The sequence below is a fragment of the Pan paniscus genome, chromosome 2, assembly GCF_029289425.2.
Source record: "Pan paniscus chromosome 2, NHGRI_mPanPan1-v2.0_pri, whole genome shotgun sequence".
NCBI lineage: Eukaryota > Metazoa > Chordata > Mammalia > Primates > Hominidae > Pan > Pan paniscus.
This window is the reverse complement of record NC_085926.1, coordinates 100,691,585-100,697,789: the sequence shown is the minus strand read 5'-3', so window position 1 is coordinate 100,697,789 and position 6,205 is coordinate 100,691,585. Positions and strand designations below refer to the sequence as shown.

At 33.7% G+C, this 6,205-nt stretch overlaps 1 non-coding gene across 1 annotated transcript; it reads left to right on the top strand.

Annotated features, from left to right (window-relative positions):
* The first annotated feature begins 762 nt into the window (after nucleotides 1-762).
* On the top strand, nucleotides 763-869 carry LOC112439370 (U6 spliceosomal RNA). The gene has a single exon (XR_003027667.3). It is a non-coding gene; the product is annotated as a U6 spliceosomal RNA (small nuclear RNA).
* The last annotated feature ends 5,336 nt before the right edge of the window (nucleotides 870-6,205 follow it).

Sequence of the window (6,205 nt, the reverse complement as noted above, 5' to 3'; positions counted from 1 at the left end):
AAAGAAACTTCATTGTCATGTCACCCAAATAGAGTTTTCCATGATCCTCAAACCAACAAAGCAGTCAGAAACCTGCAGGACATTATACCAAGTGAAATAAGCCAGTCACCAAAGGACAGACACTACATTATTCCACTTCCATAAAGAATCTATAATAGTCAATACAGCATAGAGCATAATAGTGGTTTCCAGGGCCTGAGACGCAAAGGAAATGGGAAGTTGTTTGATGGGTATAAAGTTTCACTTGTGCTAGATAAATATCTTCTAAAGATCTGCTATACAACATAATGTCCATAGTTAACAATACAGAATTTTGCACCACAAATTTTGTCAAGACAGTAGATCTCAAGTTAAGTGTTCTTATCAAAGAAAAGCCAAACATACAAACAAAGGGTCTTAGAGAAACTTTGGGAGATGTTGAATATGCCTATTACCTTGATTGGAATGATGGTATCACAGGTGCTTGCCTATGCTGAAACTCAGAATTGTACATGTTAGACATGTGCAGTCCGTTGTATATCAATCATTTCCCTTATATCTATCCTATAGAATATTTTATACCACTGCCAGTATCAATAAAAAATGAACTTGCCGAGAAGTTTCCTATCGATAATAAATATATATGCTTCTCTGAATGTATACCTTACAGTGAAGCAATACTTCCATTCCTGCCCAAAGCGGAGCACTTTCAAACCTGACACCAATCCTGGTACTTAAAATGATACCTCAGTAAAGCTGTTTTCCAAAAAAAGAAAACACTGCTTGCTTCATTTGGCAGCAGATATACTGAAATTGGAAGGATACTGAGAAGATTAGCATGGTCCCTGTGCAAGGATGACAGGCAAATTCACAAAGCATTACATATAAAAATTTCTTATTTAAAAAAATGTAAAAAGAAAAATGATAATTGGAAAAATTATGACAATTCCATGACCTTTAAAATTTTTTGTCACAGTATTAAAAATTATCTTACTGTTGATTATAAATGTATATTAAATAAAAAATTAGTAAAACTAATATATATTTAATATGTTATAATTTAAAACATTATAAACATGAAAAGTTAATGTTTTACTTCTTTGTTTAAAAAAATAGTCCAGCCTGGGCAACATGGTGACACCCCATCTCTACAAAATACAAAAATTAGCTGGGTGTGGTGGCACATACCTCTAGTCCCAGCTACTCAGGAGGCTGAGGTGGGAGCATTGCTTGAGGCCAGGAGGTGAAGGTTGAAGTGAGCCAAGATCATGCCACTGCACTGCAGTCTGGGCAACAGGGGAAGACCCTGTCTCAAAATAAAAAAAAACAGGAGTCACCAATAGAGGTGAATACTACTTCTAATTCTAATCATTACTTTAATCATTATTTTTCCTAGCTTCTATCATTTATTTATTTGTCCTGGTGGTACTCTGATATAGAAATGAGAAAGCTTAAAATAAGAGTAAAATAATCTTTTTAAAACTCAATACAATATGCCTTTTAAAAGTGGCATGGAGTAATAATGCACAGGATGGCTGTCTATAATATAATCTATAAGGTTGCCTTTCTAAATCAATACGTGGGTAACATTTCCCTTACATCTATCCTATACAGTATTTTATACCACTGCCAGTACCAATAAAAAAAAAACTTGCTGAGAAGTTTCCTATTGATAATAATATATATGCTTCTCTGAATGTATGCTTTACAGTGAAGCAATATTTCCATTACTGCCCAAATCAGAGCACTTTCAAACCTGACACCAATCCTGGTACTTAGAAACCTATAAATGATTATCTCAGCCATGGGCTACATAAAATAAATTAAGTTTTAAAGATCATAAAAGTAAAACTATGTGTCTAAACATATGGCATGTTCATTGGCAGTGTGAATGCTCATTATATGAGAAATCTCATCCAGTTTGTCAGGAAACTGAATCAAATATTTCCTGCCGTGTAAGCCAAAGAGCTCAAAGCAGTCCCCCTAAGGCTTATGGTGAATTCACCTGCTGAAAATACTTAATGTTAAGGATAATACAGAGGTAAGAAGCTAAAACCACAAATGGGGAAAAGTAAAAATTCTAAAATCAGTATTTATAAGTCCAAACCTCAAATGGATGCTCTTACCCTACTAGGAAAAAAATTGAACAATCCTGGTAATTAGCAGGTTGGATGAAGACTAGAATAAAAATGGTGCCAGGCATTTAGCCACAGAATATCTGTACATCCTCCTATTAATGTTTCTTGGTTGTCTTAAAACCATCTCATTCCACAGCTAGGTCAATCCAGGAGGGAAGAAGCTTGGACTTCTACTTGCCGCTTCTAAAATGTTTCCACCCTAGAAGTGATACATCACATTTTCCATTTATATTTTATTACCCACGTCAAGTCACCTGTGATTATCATCTTCCCACATGTGTGAAGTAGAACAGAACTGGATATTGGTGCACAGTTTGATGCAACGACTAGATAGGACTTTGAGACAGTGGAATTAGATAAATCCACCTCCTCCCCATAAAAGTACTTAGCTACACCCTTGATTTATAAGAAAGTGGAGTAGCCTCTTTGCGAAAATATTCAAACTATGTCCACAATTGTATACGAACTCAGTGGACTTAAAAAGACTTAAATTGTGTAGGTTGGGAAGGACTCAACTTGTGGTGAGGGACAATGAAAGGGGTATAAAGCACATGGCATGTTTGAGTAAATCTCAGCAGTCAGGCCTAAGGACTGGGGGCAAGTGATGGCTCCACAAATAGTTTATGGTTATCCAATAATGAACATGATTTTCTTCTATAATAAAAAAGGTTTTCTTTAAGTTTCCTAGTAGCATAAATTTCTGTGGAGACAAATATCCGTGTTTCCCATCCTTATATCAAGAAGTCTTTAAAGATACTGCCTTCTATAACTTCAGAGCAGTCAATAAGTATTTGCCCTTCCTTATCAAGAATTCAATATCAGCAGCTTATCAGTACTGATCTAGCATGCTCTCAAATACAAGAAAACATGTTAAAATCCCCTTCAGCTCATGTTCCTTCAAAATAGACACCAAGTTATCTTTATTTTAAATTTATTTATAGTTCTTTTCAAAATTGAAAACTAATGTAATTCTGAAAATAAAATAGAATATTATTTTTCTAAGTGTGAAAACCATGTTAAACTTAAAACACAGTAGAAGACTTATTTTCTCAAACTGCTCTGAAGTTCACATTACTGTTTTTTCTTTTAAAAGCCAATATAAGAATCCTAAAAGAATTAAAATAATCAAATGAGTAGATAAATATTATAATCCTCTTAGGGGAATTTTATGTCCAACCTTCTCTAAAATATAATTTCATGAGAAAATAGCTCAAATTCTAACCTACTACAAGAAAGTTGTAGCATAGCTGTTTACATCACAAGAAATCAACCTAATCAGTCTCAGAAGATAAGAAGATTTGTAAATCTCTTAGTTCCTGTTTAAAATTCCATCCCTCATATTTTAATGACCTTGAGTTTTCAAATGCAAAAGATAAAATTAAGCTGTTTGAAACTTCACACAAATAACTAAATAAATAGAATAAACAATAAATGCTAAATTTCTGCAAAGTACTGCAGCCTTTAGGGTTGAATCTAAGTTCTCATCTCATAAAATTCAAGTAATGCAAGCAGAATTAAAATTATATCTCCCATGCATGCAATCATAAATAGCATGATGAATATGCTACTGTATTCCTTTTTTCTCTCTCTCTCTCTCTTTCTTTCTTAAAGACTTAGTTCAGAAAACAGTTGGGAACTGAAACAAATGATAGTGTCTCAGCAGGAAAAAGATGGAGAAAGGAAGAAAGGAAGGAAGATGGTAATAGCTAACAGTCCAGCACAGTGACTCTCAAATGGTCTCATTTATAATTCATTTAAGAAGATCATCTTGATAGCCATACTATGCTGAAACATGTATATTTGTTCTATTTTCCATGATGCTACCACCCTCAAAAATCTTTACTGCAGCCTTTAAAATTCTGTCCTTTTAAAAAATATGGTGGAGGTCCATAATTTAGTGGTACTTTTACAAAAAGAGTTAAAGATTGAACAGCGAAAAACTTCTATAGATTAAGATAAGAGAGGGATAGTTCCAGTTTGTGAATATTACTTGTCATTTGTTCTTCCTCGAAATTGTACTACTTTTTTTTATTAAAAGTCATTATAAAAAGTTATTTTCTCTATGTTCAAACTGGAACAAATGGGCTTACATTAAAGCTTATGGGATTTAAGTTAGATACCTGGAAGGAGCTGCTGACAAAGGAGTCTGTTAAGCCCTGAATTGTAAACTTGGAAAATCTTTTTATCTGCTAGCCTTTAAAAGAAATACAGGGTGGTTTTCTCAACTAAGTTTGTTGAAAGACAGAGAATCTAGGCTAGCTAACATTTCTTGGAACATTTTCAGCACTGATTTTCTCTGATTTGGTGATTATGTAATGAGATCCTCATCATAAATATTTCCTTTAGTGACCTTCCTATATTTTCACCCATCACCACCATTATTCCCCACCTCTGCCAAGTCTCAGATTTTTTTTTTCCAAAAACAGCTCCAGTGTAGAAAAGATGACAAATTTCAATTATTCTGATAGGGAATGTATTATATAAGGTATACATATTTTCAATAAGGGAAATTAATAAGATTTTCTATGACTATCAATATTTAGAGACATATAAATTAATAATCTCCAATGATTAAAATAATTGAGGAGCCTCATTCATTTTTTTGTAACTGTAGTTTTTTTTTTATTACTCTTTGCACCGCTTGGCCATCCTATCCATATTTTTTAAATAATATATGTATGAATTGGGAGATTTTGCTTTGCACTTCACAGCAACCGATTTCCAAAGGCACCCGAGTGATTTTGTATACAAACAAAGTTGCTGCCTGTGTATTTCACTTGAGGAGTATTTTGGAAAATCTTTTGTAATGCTGAGTTGAGTTGGGCCTATTTAATTTGGTCTGGTCTCAGCTTTCATGAATTTTCTATTTGAGTCAGTGATTTTCAAAGCCCTTTTAGGGTTTGTGTAACCTTCTCATAAACCTTGGAAAGAAATCTTGTTTGCTAAAGCTTTATATATAACTTTATTTCACACTCAGATTGCTAAAGATTTTTACCAGGCAGAAAGATCAAACCTATAGTCACTCAGACTACATTTGATTTCAACAAGAAAAGAAATTTTAACTTTTATTTTGTATATGATTGACTAAGTGTAAATTATCTTTTCCAAAGAGTTCTCAGGTAGCCAGTTGCAATGCAGTTTGTAATGGGATGTTGTATTATTTTAAATATCCTTTATAATCCTTTAACATGATTAAGTGCTTATTTCTGATCTAGGTAAATAAATCTATTCCACAAATTTCTGCTGTAATCTAGAAGTTGGTGATATTTCCTTTTCTTCTAAAATTTGATAAAGCTGACACATCATATTTAAACTCAAAATCTACTTTCTTCTCTCACTCGATAAAATAATCATGCCCTCAAATGATATTTCTCAGTTTCTTTTTCATAATCCACAATGAATCTTTCTGTGTACTTCCTATTTAACAAGTTTTCAGCAAACAGGTTCAATTCATCATTATTTAAATCCAGTGAGCTGCATTTACACTTATGTGGATTTAACACACCTGCACTGACTATTCCCAGCCTGAATTCTACATCTATCTTTAATTCATTTTTAAACTTCAATTTTTGGTGTCCTTGTCGTAATTCTAAAAGTGAATGCTAGTTTTTGGTGCCTTGTTTACATTTAGGTTCATGCAATTTGTCAGTCATTGTATATTTTCATGTGTAAATTTGAACCCAAGCAAATCACAAAGCCTGGATGTCAGCTATAGAATGGTCCCCAAGCAGAAGGGGAAAATAAAGAATGGTGTATCTTTCACCTCTTTCTGAAAACCCTGTACATTGTCATCAAATGCAACTCTTCAGTCTAGAATGTTACTCCTGAGACCATATAGCCCTGATAATGATAGGGACAAATTGGATTGGAGAAGCCCAGAAAAGGAAGGGGAGAAGCCAAAGATACTGAGTCTGTTATAACATGCCTCCTTGGCTTCCTCTCCTGCCATGGACTTCAACTGGTATTTCATCAATTAGCCTAAGTACACAGAGGGAAAATATAAATCTGGGCATAGCAAAAAAAATGCAGTCATGGGGATAACTGAGTAATTCCCTGAGTGTCAAATGACTTTAGGCAACAGAGGAGGC